We start from the raw sequence: 20,896 nt of genomic DNA, 5'->3' as shown, positions 1-20,896 counted from the left end.
TAATTGGCTTTTGCGATGCGTCTGAACATGCCTATGCTGCAGTGTTTTATCTAAGAACAATATTCGAAAATGGAACATTCCACGTTTCATTGATCAAAAACTTCTCCTGTAAAGATAATAACATTGCCAAGATTCGAACTATGCGCAGCGCTTCTTCTTTCTAGACTTTATAAAGTTGTTTCAACATCCTTAAGAGAGAATATTCACATTGATCAGGCTATTTTATATTCAGACTCAAAAATAGTTTTAGATTGGTTTAGTTCATCTCCTCAAGGGTGGAAAAGTTTTGTTGCGTATAGAATATCAAAATTTCAAGACTTAACTTCAGAAGCTTCATGGAATTACATGGAAAGTCAAGAAAATCCAGAAGATTTTGCCTCCAGAGGTATTTCTGTATTAAAACTGAAAAGTCACACTTTGTGGTGGCATGGTCCTCAATGGTTGTATCAGCATAATATGCTCCCTCTGCCTAGAGATCCACAGGAAGCATGTGTAGATGATATCAGATGCGAAGAAAAGAAATCGTTTCTGTCAGTCAGTATCACCATTTCAGATACACCTGAAGTTACTGCTATGCTAGAAATTATTTCAAAATATTCATCATTTTCAAAATGCATTAGAATAATTTCGTGGTGTTTAAGATACATTAGAAATTGCAAAATACAAGCTCAGACTTAAAAACATCAAAGGTGAATTATCACCTGGAGAGCTTAAAGAAGCAACTAAATCTATAATTAACCTCATTCAAAAATCAGAATTCAAGCTTCAGTACAACTACTTACAAAAGAGACTTTCCTTGCCTCAGAATAGTAAACTGTTTCCAAAGAATGTTTTCCTTGATGGAGAGGGAATTATTAGAGGACGCTTAACAAACTCGAACTTAGATCACAATCAAAAACATCATATTCTCAGGCCAAAGAATCATCATTTCACTACGCTACTGATACAGTATTATCACAAAATGCATTTACATAGTGGTCCTCTACTTACTTTGTGTTGTATCCGTCAAAAATCTTGGATACCCTCTGGAAGAGATGCAGTCCGACGAATTCTATCTAAATGTTTGACTTGCTTAAAATTGAAGTCGCAATCATGCCATACCATCATGGGAGACTTGCCTTCTAGTAGATTTGGTGTTGGAAGAGCATTTCTTAACGATGGACTTGATTTTAGTGGACCATTCATTGCAAAACCTAACCTGACACGCAGAATTTACCTAAGAATTAAATCGTACATTGCTCTTTTTATTTGCTTTGCCACTAAAGCAATTCATCTCGAGGTTGTTTCAGACTGATCAACAGATGCCTTTCTAGCGGCTTTAAGACGGTTTATCTCTAGACGTGGAAGGGCGGTAAATTTGTATTCTGATAACGCAACGAATTTTCGAGGAGCAGTAACCTACATAAAAGACGAATCAGTGCTTCTCAGTTCTGCTAAAATTCAAAACTTTGCAGCTCAAGAATTTATTGTATGGCATTTCATCCCACTTCAGCTCCACATTTTGGAGGACTGTGGGAGGCTGGAATCAAATCTGCGAAGCAACATTTATTGAAAGTTTGCAAGTCAGCTATCTTAACTTTTGAGGAATTTACCACTCTAGTAATACAGATGGAAGCATGTTTAAATTCTAGGCCACCGACTCCTCTTTCTTCAGATGCTCAGGATTTAGAACCGCTTACTCCAGGACACTTCTTAATAGGTGCTCCTGTAACTTCCTTTTCTGAAAGAGCTCCAACAAAGTCTCTTTGCCTTAAGTCAAAATGGCATCTGATTCAACAGCTTCGTAATCAGTTTTGGTCAAGATGGCAGAAGGAATATCCGAATCAACTACAACTACGAGAAAGTAGTCATTCCTGAACTTGAGTGTTCAGCCCGAAGGGGTAGGAGAAATGTTCAGCTTTATATATATTTATGCCTTATTTCATCTTTTTCTATAAATGGGGCTGCCCTCGCGCCAGATGTTTAATTCGTAATGTTTTTTTTTTTTTTTTTTTTTTTTTTTTTTTTTTTTTTCCGTGTTTTGTAGCAACAGATTAAATAAAACCAAACGACTAGTATTCGATACTAAGAAAGAATGAACTCGTGTAAACAAATCTAACAGCTCATAAAGTAAAAATCTTATTCAAGTTAAAATCAATCTCAATTTTTTGAGTCTTTTTACTGTGTAAAATTCAAGTATTTCCAGGTAACTATACACTGGTGTGCAAAAATTAAGGACGAAGTCGAAAAATTAGCATATCAGCTGAACGAAGAGGCAGAGCGGACAGAAAGACCAATCAGGAGATTAAGTAAGGTGATGTACGCTAGCACATGCGCAGATATGCAGGTAGACGTAATGAGAGAGTGTCTGAGTAGTATAAAGCATGTTGTCGGTGTAAGATCAGTATTTCTGGCAAAGAGATTGCACGCCGTATAGCAGTTAAAATCACACTGAGTTGCTACCTCAGCGAGAAATTGCGAATAATCAATCTGTTAGACGACATCTGGATGCTTTTACCGAGGTCGAATCGCTGGGAAGTTGGAGGAAGGCCGCAGTGTGACAAGTGTGGCTGCAGAGTTCGGAATTGCTCACAGCATCGTTTCACGACTTTGGAGACAATTTTAAACTACAGGAACAGCTATCCGGAGGTTTAGTAGTGGTCATCCACGAGGACCCACACCCGCAGATGACCGGTATATTGCCTTACAGGTCAGAAAAAACAGGCGGCAGACAGCGGGAGAAATCGCTAGACACACGACACAGGCGACTGGACGACCGAAATCGCGTTTTACCGTGGCCAGAAGACTGCACGGTGGTGGTCTGTTTGCACGACGCCCTGTACGGTGTGTACCTCTAACGCCTGCCCATCGGAGAAGGCGTTCTCTGTGGTGCCGCGAACACCGGAATTGGAGAGACAATGAATGGGGACGAGTACTCTCTACAGATGAGAGCAGATTCAGTCTGAGTAGTGATTCTCATCGCATACTCATCTGGAGAGAGCGGGGAAGCCGCAATCATCCCTCGAATATCATTGAAAGGGACAGGTATGGAGGTGGCGGTATTCTCGTTTGGGGAGGCATCATGCTTGGTAGTCGTACAGACCTTCACATCTTCGACGCAGGTTCAGTCAACGAGATTCTTCTTCCATATGTGCGTCTTTTTAGAGGCGCTATGGGTACGCAGTTCATTTTCATGGACGACAATGCACCATGTCATCGCACAGTAGCTGCCGAACAGCTCTTAGAGAGTGAGGATATTAAACGTATGGATTGGCCGGCACGATCTCCGGATCTCAATCCCATCGAGCAGGTATGGGATTTTCTAGGCAGACGCTTGGCAGCTCGTACCTTACCACCAGTAACGATTCCGGAGCTTCGATTGGCGCTGCAAGACGAATGGGCAGCAAGGCCTCAACAACTAATTGACACCCTCATTCTCAGCATGGGCAGACGCTGTGAAACCTGCCTAGCAGTCAGAGGATATCATATCCCCTATTAAAGACCGGATGTTTCTTGCTGGACACCCATCACAGGGATGTTTCGGACTTCAGTCGCATTGCGCTCCATGCTACTTTTTCAATAAAGCTTATTTTTATCCCTCTGATTTCTCTTTTAGTAAGTGTTGCTTACATTACTCATGTCCTTACGTATTGGGGATCTTACGGTATTAAATGTGTTGATTTGGAAAGCTTTTGTACAAAGTTATATTGAAAAAAGCGTCTCGTCCTTAAGTTTTGCACACCAGTGTAAGTCGATGAAAATATTAAATAGGTTACCTGGAAGTGGGACAGAATCTGTCCTCATTGCTTTTGCACTGCGTCTCCTACAGGCAATGCATTTAGAAATAGCTCTTCTTATAGTTTTTCTACCGTTTATAATCCAAAATTTCTCTCGAAGATTGGTTAAGAGCATAAAGGGACTTAATTTTTACAATTAAAAATGGAGGAGCCCTATGGAATGCTGTGAGGAAGGGAAAAAGAATAAAAAAATAGCTAAAAATTAAAATAATTAAATAACAAATTTAAATTCAGATTAATATTATTTTAATTAAGAAAAATGTAAAGAGATAAAGAGAAATCTAATAAATTATTAAATTAGTTTTACATAGTTAAACAGAAAAAAGTATCGGACCTTGTCTTATTTGGGGCGTCGGTTGGAATTACAATTCCACTTAGATGCTAAGAAGCAGCTCAGTCGATCTCCATCTGAGTTTAAGCCCTGATTGTATACGTATAATGTACTATTTCAAGGGATGACAGGTATCCCTCTTTTTTTTTTAAAGCACACCAAGTTAAAATGATTAAAGCTTCACTAAGGAGAATAGTGAAAATTCTAGAAACGGTATGAAGATAACGGAAATGTATAGCTTTGAAAATAATGAGGGAAGAGTTAAAGACTTTCCGATTGCGATGCTCTGTCGATATAATTCTAGCCGTGAAGGAGAAAGTTTTCATGAATAAACTTTCCTGAATACAGCGTGAGAATAAACGTAAGAATTCTCTGTATAGTGATAGAAGTTGTTATACCGTTTGGTTACATCAGTCAGAAAGTCTACAGGAGCTCTGCAGTAGGAAGTCACTATAGCGGAACGTTCACGACCAAAGTATCACTTTTGGTTCTTTGAGGGGAATGCAAAATTTACCCGCTCTTACAAATTCATTGCATATCCTGGAGAATAAGCCTTTGACATATGATTGGATAGGTTTTCTTTACTTAAAGGGAAAGTGCGAGGTCTGCGTTCAGAAGTTAGAATTGATTTTTAAGGCATGTTTGTTATTAAAACAAAATTTATGTGCTCAAATTGTGGTTCACGTACATAAAAGAAAGCTTTTTGATTTAGGGCTCCGACAGAAATTATAATTTATCTTGAAAATTGACAAGCACCGGCGCAATTTAATCTCTGAGAGCATATGAAGTGCAGCATGATGTAAAATCAAATGATATTCTAGGATGAATAGTTTATCTAATTTATGTGTACTTGGCAATAAAACTGGAAAAATTTTCTAAATCTTTCTTCTCTGTTACTCTTGTCTTGACTCGCAAAATCCCTTCATCCTTAAACACACGGACTTTAAATTTTTAATATTTTCAGATGAAAAGGAGTTAAGTTGTACGAGCTTTACTATAATTTTTTCTGCTTTTTATAGCTCATGAACTCTAGACTTTCCCTGCTTCTTTCTTCTCTTTTCTTTCGAGAATTTTCTATAATCCTGTACATCCACCCGATCATTCTTGAAATTTTCGTGTAAATCGAAAAGTAGCTAACAACTCTTGAAGACAAGTCGTTGACATTATTAAATGCTGTTAGAACTATTCAACAATGTCAACATTTTCTTCTTCATCATTTCGGGTATGATGAGGCCATTCTTTTTCCTACAACTTCAGCCACTGAGGACCCTCCCACCAATGTGATTCTTTTAGATTCTTCGCTGAACAACCTCTTGAAGGCAAGTCATCAGGATTCTCAGTGCCTGGTACATGTCGCCACCTTGTTCGATTTCTTATCTCCTTAACTCGTTTTTTACACACACAATCCATGTATCATCATGACTTATCCAATACCGTACTGAAGTTGAATCTGTCCAATAATATTCTTCAATATCTTGGATACTTAAGGCCTTTTCCATCATATCAGAAAGTCGTATGCCTATTGCACATGCCATTAGTCTAGGAATTGACATTGCTTTCAATGGTACGATCCTCGATTTAGAAATCAGGAGTCGCACTAGAACTTGATTTTCACTTCCCCCTCAAGAAAATGACAGTTAAATAAGATAATTTAGATGCATCACCGAATGTATGCAGGCTGATGGATACACGATTTTCTATTGACATATATCTTGGAATTTCAACGAATTTCAAAAGATGAAGATCCTTAAACCATTTCTTAAACTTTTCAGTTACATCTTTTAACAGTTCATCATCCCAACCAAGTTTTGATTTCCAGCTTTCTTGAAGAAGTAGTTTTTGATACAATGTTACAGGGCAACAAACCCCAATCTGATCAAAAACTCTTTGTGCAATAGAAAGTAACTTTTTCTAGTAAATGGTTCCATCATCTCAGTTCTTAAATCAACTTCACAAGATAAAGTGTCAGTTCTTCGATTCCACAGCACTCCTCAGACTTGAGATATTTCTAGTTTTGGAGTTGATATACTCGTATTAAAATTGGTAAACTCTCAGCTTCTCAATTCAAATTTAGAGTTTTACATTAACTATATACAGACGTCTATAAAATGCTGAGTTTCACATTCTGTATCCAATGAAATGACGCAGTTATCAACACAAAACGATCTCAATAACTTTTCAGCAATTTCTTTACGTTCTATGCATGTATTCTCTAGATGATGACGAATAACTGCTCCAAGAAAAAACGAACTGCAGATAACTCCGAAATCTACTCTATGGTGCCTAAAAAACTTGAATTTCTTTACTCTCACTATCCTTCCACGACAGAAATTGAAGATTATCCCGAGCTTCTTCGGCAATGCTTATCTGTAAAAACACCATTTTTATGTCAAGTATAACACTTATTCCTTTTCCCCTAAATCTTACTAATAATGGCGGTATCAATTCTAAATTGTTTAGGTCCTTTTTCAAGACAATCATTAAGTGAAGGAAATCCTTTCTTTCAACTTGATGCGTCAAAACTGGTCTAAACTTAGTTGTTGAATTTTCCTTGATAATACCTCTATGTGGCAAGTAGCAATCAAATTTAGATAGTTCTTCACGTGGTACCTTTTCAATTATAGCTTCTTTTTCTCATGTACCCATGGAAATTTCACTTCATATCTTCCCTCATTATCTTTCTTAAATTTGTCATAAATGACCGTTTACGATCGTATCAAATTCCCCTTAGATTTCAATTCAAAGGGATCTGTAATGCTAATGGTTTCTAATTCCCAGAGATTTTTCTGTTATCTTGATTTTGAATTAAGAGGAAGGTAACTATAGCACCAATACAATTTTCACCCCTAGTTGTTGGCGATTTACCCATCCGAGCACTGTTTCCATGGCAAAAATCCCTGTACTTAATTTCTGTATTTTTCCTATATAAATATTTCCAGAAAATTCTGAACCCTACTATCAAAAGTTCAATCCTCGGGTTGACATAATCAACATCTGTGATATGAATTCCCTTTAGAGCTAATTCTGATCCCGAAGGTCCTTTCTGTAGACTAAGTATAGGTCCACAAATAATAGGCTGATCTAAAACAGGAATTTTGCAGCTATAACCAGTATGTAGATTCTCAACATTTATGATTCATATCAGATATCCTTCCTCTAAACACAACGTGTGTTAATTTTTTATGAGTTTCTGATCTTATTCCTAAGGATTCTACTGTTGATTTTAAAACATAGGAATATTCAGATTCAGTATCGACCAAAGCTTCAAAGATGAAGTTTCTTTCCTTCATGTTGCATGGCAACCACTAAAATTTTAAGCAAAACTTCCTGAAGTACATGTTGAAGAAAGAGTACTAATTTGACAATTTTCTTGATTGCACTCGACAGGAACTTTTGATTTCTGCTTAAATTCTTGACAAACAAAATGCTTCCTACCACAAAACATGCATAGAGCTTTGCTTTTACAATTTTTAACTCGACGGTTTGTTTTCAAACGCGTAAAGCAACACTTTTTCTCTATCGATAATTTTCAATTTTTCATCATGACTTAAATTTTGTGCTTTGTAGCCATCTTTGCTTTGATGAGATTTTTCAAAGAATATACAATTTATTATATCATTGTTATTTATTTATTCTGCTCCCGAAAACAAGTTGTTTGCAGTAGGTATAGTAATATCTTCGCTATCCTTATGAATTTTTTTTTTTTTTTTTTTTTTTTTTTGTGTGTGTGTGTGTGTGTGTGGGGATCGCTTTGCTTCAGTTATTATTTCTTTCCCTTCGATCTCAGCCCTTACAAAATTTAAAAGCTGTGTCAGTTTTGCACTATACAATTTCTCTTCATTTACTGAGTTTCTCATACGACTCCACAAGTGGGAAGAGTATTGTAGAATATTTGTCTGCGGTCATTTCAATGGATTCTAGTGATCTGAGGTGGGATTCAATTTTATCATATAACTGAGTGATACTAAGTCTTGATTTGGTAGCATTTTTAACAACTAAAGTCAATAGTTCAAGAACATATAATATTCCACTAACAATTCCTCACGGCCAAATCTTGCTTAATCACTTTCGTATAATTTTATGCTGTAGTTGAATAGTTATCAATGATCTCTTTCTTTCTTGATACACTATATTAAATATTGGAATTTCTCTTCCAACTCAATTTCTTTATGATCGTGAATTCATTTAAACTCTCTCCAGAAACACAAGCATTCTTTAACTTCAACAAGCCAGATTTCATTCGTTCAAGTTTGGGAAGTTTTATTTTTGAATTCTCATTACTTAATATATTCCCATTTGGTTATGATTTACTCTCTATAAAGAATTGACGCAAACTATAGCTTCATGAAATTTGACTTTATATTCTTCTACAGCTTCAAATTCATCAGAATATTTTTTACTATTATCGTCAGCACTTAAGGCAAGTTCTGATATTTCGTTGTCAAGAGTCATTAAATCAGCACTAATGCATTTCAAAGTAGTTAATTTAAGCTTAACATCACTTATTTCTATATTTTCATCATCAAACGGAGACAGGTGGGGGTAAGAGGAAGGAAAGGGACCATTTTCCGTTTTTAGGGGTGGATATGACGGTTAGAAAATCCTCAGTAGTCTCTCAGACCGCTCACAGCAGTTAAAGGTTAACATTAAAGTATCCAATAATATTATCTTCATTTTTTCAATCCCTGTAACTTGAACCTCACCCATTTGTATTGTTATCTCTGCTACTCCTTAAACCTGAAATGATCTAGAAATAATTAGAGAAAGTGAATGTGCGGCTGACTCATTGAAATCATAGACTGAATATCAGTTCCTGTGTCTTCTCTATGATGAATCAGTTCTTGTACAAAGCTGACATAAAGTTCAAGAGTTAGATAGGAAACGTACGACCTGAACTTCACAAATGAGACATAGCTAGAGAACATTTATCCCCAAGCGCAGCAACCACGGAGTGCCGAACTGATGTTATGAAATTTTAGAATAAAATATTTTCCATTCTTGGCAAACAAGAGGGGCACAAGATCTTGAGATGTCCCTGGACGCTGAAAGCCCTAGTAAAGTGTGAGGGTTTGTTTTTGTTAATAAGATGAAAATAATCACTATATGGTTGAAATCATTTTAAAACTTACGAGAGCTTAATGCACTGGAGAAAGCTAAATCATGTTAATATTTAAAAAAAAAAAATTTAGAATCTGTCACTAAAAAGCTAAGAGGTATGCAAGAAAGTACAGTATATACTGGAAAACCACAAAATTTTGGAAACAATGAGATGATCTTCTGAAAATATCAAAACATAAAATAATGATAATTTTCAAACTTCTGAATTTAAATTTATACATAAACATGCTTATAAATTTTATGTAAATTCAGAAGCAGTTGTGGTGATGGCTTAAATTTCTTAAATTTCTACCTAGCAACCTTCACGATCGTGTATCAAGAAGCACACTTACAAACTCATTTCCCTTCTATTTAACTCAAAATTACTTCTGCTAAAAATTTGAATACTCTGCGCGTTCTACTAAAATTTACATACTCTGGCATTGGCAATTCCAGGGGAAAGTAAAGGCTTGACACGAAAGATAGCTTAAACTTAAAATAAAGGTTAGTTAAAATAAATATAAACCCTATAGGGTAGGCCAACATTCCACACGGCCGATAATTCTACCACGTAAAAAATCATCCAAATGCATCCTTTGTGTCATAACTATTCGGCCCAAGGCGATATTTTCCGGAGTACCTTTGCAACTTAATGCAATTACCTCCACAACTTCGTTAAGAAAACTGAGGTGATTAAGAAAAAGCACTGGCTGAAGGGTAATGAAGGAGACCATTAAGGGTTATAACTATTCGGTTATTGCACTGAAATGCTTATAAAGCGCCTGCGAACAATTTTACGTTTTTGCCTGTATTCCTTATATATCACTCTCTTACACTCTCGTCATTGTGACGTACCATCGGTGTCATCTGGTTACTTCCTGAAATTTGCATATGATTTTTGAAGATGTGTGTAGTGATTTTACAGGTGATATATATATTTTAGAGTTCGATTTCCGCGTGACTCCGAATTATCCTTAATTTATGGACATGAGTGCATTTAAAGCTAAGGGTTTGTTTGCATTGTTTTAGATATAAAGTGTTTGGCAGCGACGCTCGCAGGTTTGCTTTCACTTGCCCATTTTACCAGTTAATATCCTGCCGCTAGCAATTTGCTTGAATCAAGGCCTGAAGCTCGAGCCAACTGAGTTAGGCGAAATTTGGTTAGTATGCGGCTACCCAAATTACCAAAATCCAACTTTTCTAAATCTAATCAATTCGAGCTTAAATAAAAGTCGTTATTTAAAGTTTTCTTACAATTTGATGGTCACAATTTTTAAAAAGATGCTAAGCAATTGGAAATCTGTTTCGTAAGAAAGGCATCAAGGGATTCTTCAAGAAATTAAATGTATAATAGCAAATGTCATCCGAGTGGATCATACGTTTCAAAATTATGTTATAGTTATTCGGCAATATTTTCTTCGAAATCTCATTTGTGCTTAAAAGGTTAATGCAATGTGTTGGGTAGAGGCGAGCGAACGTTTTTTTTTATGCGCATGCGTATTAATTATGATGGCGCAGCTGTCTCTTCTCCCGACACATCTGTCATTCGAGCGTATGGAGATGGTGAGCTGTTATGTGCTGTGTGATGGTCAGTATGATTTCCTGTGTCATCTTTTTAGTCATTATTCGTGTAAATAAAGTGTGTTGTCCTACGATGGCTTCTTTACTCTAAATATTGGCCTCTGAACAACACAATGTAAATACGTCCATAGCTCTCAGATATGTTGAAACGTTTCTTAAAATTTTTAATAAATTACCTCACGATTAATTTTTAGAGAAGGGCGTGGCTTCCGTCCAAATGGATTATGCATTTTCCATTTTGACACAATCTCTTTTTTTTTCTAAATTTAAATAATATATGCCTATATTATTATGTAACAAAATAAGAACAGACAGATCAAATTAAGAGACATAAAATTAATTTTTTCTTTATTTTACGCCGAAATGATATATATCCGAATTGTATTTCAAAAAGAGTGGAAAACTCAAGGGAAAAAATAAAATGACTAAAATAAAAAGAACCAAAGAATTAGATTTTGATTGAAAGCCGAAATTTTATATTATCCATGTAGGTTTTAAAAATATATAATAAAATCAAGAAATAGTAAAAATTAAAAAGCAAAATCACATGTTAAAAATAATAAGAAAACATAATAAATAAAATTATCAACTAATTTTGAACGAAACCAAAACGTTATAGTGTTATATCACTTCAGGGACGTTTTACTCTAAGGATAATTAACAACTTTTTAATTGTTTTAGTTCTAAATTGGAACAGTTATTTTCTAACTATTTAAGTAAACTTCCAAAGCAAACAATAAGTACCTTTATAGATTGGAGTTTAACTAATAAGGCATAAAATCTAAAGGTCGGTTCTGTGGAAGCAAACACAAGAGCATGAGAGGATATTATAGAAATTAGAGAACATTAGATAGAATGATTTTAAATGTTTACCTCTTTCTGAAAGCTGTACAGTGCGCACTTCCCTTTTATTGAATGTGGAAACTCCGCAAAACAGCAGAAAATTTTCTTTTAAAGGCACATTTCCGGTGCCGAGGAAGCAGTCCGTGACCTGAACGCATTGCCATTTTTTAACATGCCGATGGACCCAATAGGAATTAATTTCACCGTTTCGACGAACAGAGAGGAGAGTATGGGTGGACAGCAGCGGTGAAGTAGTAGCTGCCCGGGGAAGTGGAAAGTTGGTGGAAAGACCCCTAATACCTCCTCTGCGACTGGAGAACAGGAGTGGCGAAGAAGGAGGAGAGGATCATCTATCAAGAAGAAAACCGGGACAACCCCTCCCTGCTGTGATCAGCCAGCAAACAGTTTGGGTCGCAGAGAACGGGAGGAATATTCTCTAATCTACGAGTATGAATTCGAAAAGCGTCTTATTTAAAGTCTATCACATTTCCTGACTCCCGCTACACTTATAATTTCCTTTCGGAGGGACAAAAAATACACGTAGCCTGGGATACACCTTTAGAAATCTTCTCTAACGCCTCTAGAAAAATTTCTGCCACTCTCGAAGCCTTCGAAAGAAGATTTTAGCTCGTGTTGGGATCGAAAAAGAAACATTTAATTCATGCGTTCGCATGTACGTAAAAAATTGTTTCATAAGGTCTAGGAAGACAAGCATCATTCCGAAAGTCATGGAAATGCATAAATGAATGTCACACACTCACACAACACCGAACTTTAACAAAAGACTAACTCTTATTCTTATGTACTCTAGAAGTTAAACTCGCTCTAACTCAGCTTCAGTTCACTTGAGTCGTAACATCCCCCCCCCCACTTTTCAGATTTTAGGAAGAGTCTCAAATATATAACAATTATAGTTGACTAAATCCACTTAGCTCCTACCAGAAGAGCTATGTCTTTTCTTTCCTACAGGAGACAAACTCATCTTAAATCCAGAAGTCTTGTGAGAATTAAGTTCTTCCTCTCCTGTTTTCTTACTCTCCGTTTACACTATTCTAATAGATTGCAGTTCTAAAGGAAAAGCAAGCTGCACCTATCTCAAGACTCTTCTCTGTTGGTTACTAAAGTTACGAACTCTCCTATCTCACTCAGGCATCTGTTCAATAATGTTTGTTATGAACCAAAATAAACTATTTTTATTATCATCTTTTATTATCATTAAATCTATTTCACCAATTTTGGGTTCAATCAACATTTATCATTGCATTTATGAATACGCTCACTGAAAAATTCCTGTCTGAAATATTTTCTTAAATTCTTAAAATGTTTCCTTGGACTTCGTAATTTGTATTTAATGAATGTATTCAAATTCAATTCCTACAAACTGGAAAGCTACACAATTTGTAAATTAATCTGGTTGCAAACATATGTAGGTTCACTTCCTATAGATTTAACTTTAAATTGTTCATAAACCTTGCTGTTATGAAAAACATATTTAATTATTTATGTGACTTGAATTGTCCAAAACCTTTCCCGTAAATATATTTCGTATTACTTGAGCTCTAGCCTGATAATTATTCATGTGTTCGATTTACTCAATATCCTAGTAAATTCACATTTGTTTGGTAACAATACTGGATGGAACAGGTATTCTTTTTGAACTATCGATAAATTCCCCATGAATTCATATGCACAAAATATATAAAAGATACCATGTACTATAAAATTCTAGACAACAAATCGTAGATTTTATCCTTAAAATATTATCATCAAATTTAAACATAACAAAAATCTATGATTTCACATCAGGTAAATAATGATTTCCTTAAGTTGATAAGAAATTAAATTCTGAGAAGAGCGGTTATACTAATTAAGATTAAATGGAAATATTTTCAGTAACACTATCAAATAACCATAATATTATGAATTAGAATAATTAATGTTTAATAAATTTATGTAATGCCAGATCTCTCTGGCCTCTCAACTGGATATTAAGTTGGAAGATTTCAGATTAGATTATTAGTCACTAAATATCATTCACTGTTTATATGTAAAATCAAATTAAGAAATATTTTTCTTTTGCATTTTTTTATAGAATTGAATTATATTTAATTTGAAACAGCACTAAAAAGTTTTCATAGCAAATCGTCTTTTTCCCGTAATAAAATATTCATGCCATCATGATTGAGGAAGGCAAGGTGGTAGACCGTAAATTGCTCGAATCCATGCAGTAATTTCGTCCCATTTCTGTTTGAACTGCTACACACGTTGAAATTGTAATAATGAATCCATATGCTAAAGAAGATGTTAGCTTCATTTAAAATTTACCGTCATTAGCAGCATTTCAACATAAAGAAGAAAATACGTTAATAATTTACAGCAACAAGTTTTCTCGTATCCCTATTAGTAAACACTTAATAAGTCTAAATAATGAAGCATACGCCTTGAAATATGATTGGCAACCGGAAGCATGACAAAATTCATAAGCAAGACTACAAATAACTGGAAGTATTAAAGGGAGAAAATGGATTAAATGAAAAATTCTGTCCAATATAAAATTCGCATTTAAATATCCATTCTCCATTACACATCGAAAGTTTATTTTTAACAAAATAAACAGTAATTATATATAAGTAATGCTTAATTTCCTAAAATTTTAATCACGAGCCTGATTCCATCAACAACCTGAAGAGAACAGAATGTTTTAGATCACTCTTCGTAACTAAATATCGTTAAATGGACTAGCAGAACTTGTAACCAAATTACTAATTAAATACATCTCTGCTTAAATAATACAACAAAATTCATACTCCGAAATCTGAAAACACGAAACAACACAATTGACCTAACCTATAACTCTTTATTAATCCATAAATCAAAATTTTTATTTCCGACATTTTCCTTAACAACCAATATAACTCAGTTCCCAATATCAAACCTCAAGAAACGTAAAGCAAAATTTAATTATTCTGACTTAGGTACGCCATTGAAGAGCTTTTGTCTTACGCCAATATTGAGCTCAAAATTTTAAAATTTTATTCTTGCCTAACTAATCACAAATTACAGCAAATTTTCAATTACAACATCTTTACCATTGATACTTCGATTGCTAATTTTTCTCCATAAAATAATTACACACAAATATTTCAGATTCTAATAATGTGTAATTTTTTATAGTTTGTTTTAAACCCTGGCCTAAAATGACTGCCCTATCCGTCACCTTGTCCCAAAATAGTAACGAACTCAGGCCACGGACACTCTTCCGCCGCAGGGAAAATGTTTCTTTGAAATTAAAAGACAATTTATTCCCTCTTTTGTAAAATTTCTGCATTCAAAAGTGAGAACTTCGCGATTTGCAGCCTCTGAAAAGTAAACTTTTAAAATCATTCTAATTCTCCCTGACTTCTCAAATACTCACTTAGGACACTCACAATAATAACTTGGATTTGCATTCTCAAGTTTTAAACTTAAGGAGGGTAATTCAATTATTATCTGTTTTAAAATTTTATACAAATATTTAGGAACAAGTTATTCCAATTATAAACTTAAATAATTAAGAAATTATGAATTACGTTAAAAATCAAACGTCCCTAAAATGACTTAACATTATTATCCATGTAGTTTTTTAAAATTACGAAATAAAAAGAACAAAGAATTAATAATTAAAAAAATCGCATCATTAAAATAATAACAAGAAATAATACATCTTAAATCTTATATAGAAAATTTTTGAGTGAAATCCAAAATTGTAAACTTAATCCATGACGGTTTTCAAATGGATAATAATAAAAAAAATTAAGAAAAAAAGAAAAAACAAGTATTTACAATAACAAAAAATAATGTATGAATTATGAATAATTTTGAATAAAAGCCGAAATGTTATGTTATCCATGCTGATCTTTAAACGAATATAATAAAAGGAATAAAGAGTAAATAATTGATCATTAATAATAATTGAAGCAGCGGAGCAATGCCGGGTGTATCATGCTTTAGATTAATATCAGGGTTCAACATCAGAGAATAGCTTGTAGTGTGACAATAAGAAAAATATCTTCGGAACCAGTCATTGACTTTGCGTAGCAAAAACAATTGGACATCCATTTAATGTTTCTTTCTTCTTAGTGGAATTAATGTTAATATTGTCAGATACGTCAGTACTATGCATAAAACTATGGTTTACAGTTTTATGATCCCATTAATGATTTCAGATTTTCGAGAATAAATCAAAGGTAGGAACAAATGTTTTTCGTATCCATACTCTAATGTTTTAGCTTTTAGGATTTTCATATGTTATTATTTCCAGTTAAGAATTAGAGTCTGAGAGTCGGAGAACGAAATATTTTAGGATACAGTTCTAAATTTTTCTCAGCTTTTCAGATTTTGCTAATTTTTTCTTCGGATTTTATGGATGTTCCAGTAAGTGAATAAAAAATGATGAGCAAATCGAATTCAGTTGCAGGTGCCAATCATTGTTTGGGTTTAGAAAAATCTTCTATTTTCTTTTTCTCGTTTTATGATATATGTCGTAAGTGACAATACGGAAGAATAAGTTATTTTCTTCTGTAGGCTCCAACGTTGCTTCAGATTTTTGATCTTGAGAGTTTTATTCTGTGCATTTAAAGTTTTCGCATGCCGAAAGAAAAAAGAAAACAATACAGCAAAACATTTTCGCATGAAAGTTCTTGTGTTCTTTTAGCTATTTAAATTTTACTATACTTCTTCCCTATTTAAAAACTAAATATATTGTACAAATAAAAAAATATTGATGAATATATCAATTTTTACACCGAGTTTCTAAAGTTATTCCAGTTTTCCAAAATTTTACTATTTTTTGCTCATTCGTCATTTTATAGTTAGAGAAAAAAATTTTAAAAATAGACTGAATAAATAAAAATTAAATATACATAAAAAATAAAAACAATCAAATAGAATAAGAAGTCATTTTCGGATACAGGTTCCAATAAAATACCCAATACAGATGCTATGTATAAACATGGTGAAAAGCATTGGCAGTTGATCCGAAAATGTTCCAACTTCAGGCTTCAGAATTTCTGTATTTTCATCATGGTTCGAAATTTCGTTCAGGATTGCCTTATTATTTCTTTCACGACGAACAGGCAGGTTACCATTTTCGTTGTCAATTTCAATTTCAGATAAAACTGGATTTTCTTCGTGTGCTATATTTTGGTCCAGTTCCGTAAAGAGATCAATTAGTTCAACGTCATCATTAACGTCATTCAAAAGTTGGGTTTTATTCAAAAGACTTCCTCCATATCCTAAATTTGGGTTCAGTTCCGTGCAGCGACCGATAACGTCAACTTCTGCTCTTATGTCTTCATGTATATTTGATTGGGATAGAGATGCGTATTCAAAATAGACATTTTGATTATAATATTTATCTTCAGTAAATTCGAAGTTATGGACATCTGTTTTCATTTTCTTCAGTGCCATGATCGATATGAAAATAATAGTCATACAGCTGAGAAAAAGCCGGAAAATTGCTTGAAATCCAAGGAATTCAAATACATGAGGAGCGAAAGCATTGGTAGGTAAGACTATCAGAATCGCTATTATGAAAAACAGCGTAATAAAAATTATTCTTTTTATCAGTCCTTCCATTATATCAACTAGTCCTCTCCTTAACACCTCACCAGTTTAGCTGGCAAACAGTTTTAACGTACAAAATAATCTTTTCATCAAAGAAGAGAAATCGCATTCCGCAAGCACCTTAGTTAGCTTAAGGAACAAAATGACTTTTATGCTAAATTACATTGTTTAAATCTGTTTTCCAACAATAGCCATATATCTGTCTTGAGAATATCAAGCAACAGTGGTAATAAACGCATATCCAACACAAAATGCTTTATGTTTGTTTCTATTTTGTATTTGTTGTAGAAAGGTTTTCTAATTATTAAAATTTTTTAAATAATTTTAACTAGTTGTTTTGGAATACTTATAGCCAGTTAAATACAAGTTGCCGTTTGATAGTATTGAGGTACTTTCAAATTAAAATTCTGCATTCGAAGCATCATCGCACCGCATATTTCTGTATACAATCAAGAAAAGAAACTAATTTCTTTTAACATACTTACCAAAACCTTTTGCTCGGAATAAATTTTGATTTAATTTATAAGTAGGGATAGATTGTACCAAGTCGCGAAATTAATTTTTGACATCGGAGATGAAGCTTACGTTGAATCCAAATTTCATGGAAGAATGGTTGCTAGAGCCACAACGAGGATGGACTTCACGTCAGGTCAGGACATTACACTAGTTGAAGTACCGGCCTTATTCAAGGCTCTGACTCCGGTCATCATTCGTCTCATAGGTTAATTTAGAGCGGAGAAAAAAAATATTCAGAGCAGTTAAATCTAATAACGAATGCGTGGAATTGGGAAATTTAAATAATCCTGAATTATTTCCAGTCTTCACGAGTAAAATAATCTTGAATTATGTCGATTCTCCCCGAGCGGGGAACGATCACTCGATCCTCAATTCAGTAAAGTGTAGATACCGTTCAGCTACCATCTATTCTTTCTGCTCTGCCAATTTCATAATCAATTCGAAGGCGTGGAATCTTGTAATCATTTTATCAGTTTGAGGTTTTTGACTGCTATAATAATTTGTGTCGTTTCCTGTATAGATGTGGGTCTACGCGTGGCTGACCGGGAGAAAAGAAGGAGTCTTTAAGGTTGATGCCGCAATGTTTTAACCGTTTGCGGCACAGTGTGTCCGGTTTGGACACACCTAAAAATTTCATTCTGTACGCACAGAAAAATTGAATGAAAAAGGATTTTTAGGTTACTCTGAACCTTCTTTATTTATAGTAGATGGCAGCTCAACACAAACCAGTCCATATATTTTAGCCATGTTTAGTTTTGAGTGTGTGTGTGTGTGTGTGTGTGTGATTATGGCAAAGCCTCGAAGGCTATCTGCCTAAGGGGAGGGAGGCCTTCGTGGAGGAAATTCTAAGGGAAACTGGCTCGTATACACGTTACACATGGCGAAAACCACGAAAACGCCCACTTAGTTAGTTTTTTAAGACCTTCATTTTTCAAAGACATCTTCCAGATTTTTTTTAGAGTATAAAAGGAATTGCTTGAAAAGAAATTTCTATGTTATTTTTTGATTGTATGCTAATCTCCTCATTCTATATTGGTTTTAAATTTTTACCTTGAAATCTTGCCTAAAATCAAACGGCGAACCCTAGGTGTGCCCAGAAAGGGCTAACTGATAATCTAGGACAAAAGTCTGTATTCTATGTTTCTCCGCATCTCATACGTCAGTTCATTCACAACAATGCTATTTTCAGCACTCTTTTCGAAGCTCTATTCAATCAGTGTGCGCCTTTAAGCACACCCACAGAATTAAAACGATAAGTGCTATCTTCACAAAATTTTACTTGTGTACTTCTCTAGGCCTAATTAGACTGCCTACTTTTTTTTTTTTTTTTTTTTTTTTTGTCAAAACTCTGACTTTAAAAGGTAGCGTGCCGGAAATGGTTAAAAAGCTTGTCCTTGCGCTTTGGTAATTGCAAAATTATAGGCTATAGGCTAATTTGATTGGAAGATCCAGTCTTTTAAATTAGAGTGGCAGTTCAGTAGATATCTGTAGTGTTCTGGGGTAAATACTGTGTGTCCTTTTTGACCCTTCCAGTCACAAGTTCGGCTTCGATGATGTTATTCGATAGATGTTTAACAACCATCCTTGTTCTATTACATAGCTTTGGTGAGTTGAGATTTCTGAACGGTGTCATCAGAGATCCAATCTTCAGTCGAAGACAGTGTAATGGTATCCCTGGTACTTGCAAAAAATTAAAAAATTCTGTAGGGAAGTTAACACTTTCTTCAACGTTTACCATCGTGTCAAGCGTTTTGTATATTCTCTCTTCACCGGGAATTTTCTTTTGAACCTTGGCTGTATTCATGCATGTGTCTGAGTTCCTACGTAAGATGAGGGTAAGATTACCACTGTTCCAATGTCGTCAATGATTCCGTCATTCATGATCGTGTTTCGGAGGTGTATTCTTCCATGTGTAGTTTCTTCTGATCCAGTCCTATGTAAAGCATTCATTCCGCTTGTATTTTGACATATATATCTACAGGAATTGTTGGAATAAATGGCGAGTGTTGAGAATGTGATTGCATGTTTCGTTGTCTTTGATCATTAAGCGGTAAGCATAGAGCTCCTTTAAAGTGACTTTTTTCTTTGTTTCTACGCCTCTTTCAGGTTGGATTTGTTTCACATTAAAATGATATCCATCCTCTCTGTGTAGAAATATTAAGAATTAAATCGACGTTCATGTTCTCCAGGTGGTCTCTTCTCGGCTCGAATTATAACCTTATAGTCATCGGAAATCATTCGGTCTAGTGATGTTTTGAATATGTGAATAAGTTGATTATATTTAAGTAAGATCCTCCGTACATCTTGGCTTATTTGTCGTTGTTTATGCATCGTTGCTCAATTTCTCTTTCTTCATTTCGGATGAAATATACTTGCAGAAATCTATAGTCTTCGTTGGGTAGTGTTAGTAATGATCTCGTAATATAAATCAAATCAACACTAAATATACTTTATACACTTTATTTTAGATTTATATTCAGTCACTGCATTACTTTCATTACTCACACATTACTGTTTGTTTTTATTCACTCACTGCACTTCAGAGATAAAAACTGACGTTCGAATCCACGACGGATCTTGCTTTACACTGGTGTGAAAAAATTAAGGACGAAGTCGAAAAATTAGCATATCAGCTGAACGAAGAGGCAGAGCGGACAGAAAGACCAATCAGGAGATTAAGTAAGGTGATGTACGGTAGCACATAGGCAGATATGCAGGTAGACGTAATGGGGGAGTGTCTGAGTAGTATAAAGCATGTTGTCGGTGTAAGATCAGTATTTCTGGCAAAGAGATTGCACGCCGTATAGCAGTTAAAATCACACCGAGTTGCTGCCTCAGCGAGAAATGGCGAATAATCAATCTGTTAGACGACATCTGGATGCTTTTACCCGAGGTCGAATCATTGGGAAGTTGGAGGAAGGCCGCAGTGTGACAAGTGTGGCTGCAGAGTTCGGAATTGCTGACAGCATCGTTTCGTGACTTTGGAGACAATTTCAAACTACAGGAACAGCTATCCGGGGGTTAAGTAGTGGTCGTCCACGAGGAACCACACCCGCAGATGACCGCTATATTACCTTACAGGCCAGAAGAAACAGGCGGCAGACAGCGGGAGAAATCGCTAGACACACGACACAGGCGACTGGACGAC

The sequence above is a fragment of the Stegodyphus dumicola genome, chromosome 3 (genome assembly GCF_044657685.1).
Source record: "Stegodyphus dumicola isolate Sdum_Otavi_A_Nest chromosome 3, ASM4465768v1".
NCBI classification, from domain to species: domain Eukaryota; kingdom Metazoa; phylum Arthropoda; class Arachnida; order Araneae; family Eresidae; genus Stegodyphus; species Stegodyphus dumicola.
The sequence above is the reverse complement of the archived record's forward strand: the minus strand, read 5'-3'. Positions refer to the sequence as shown.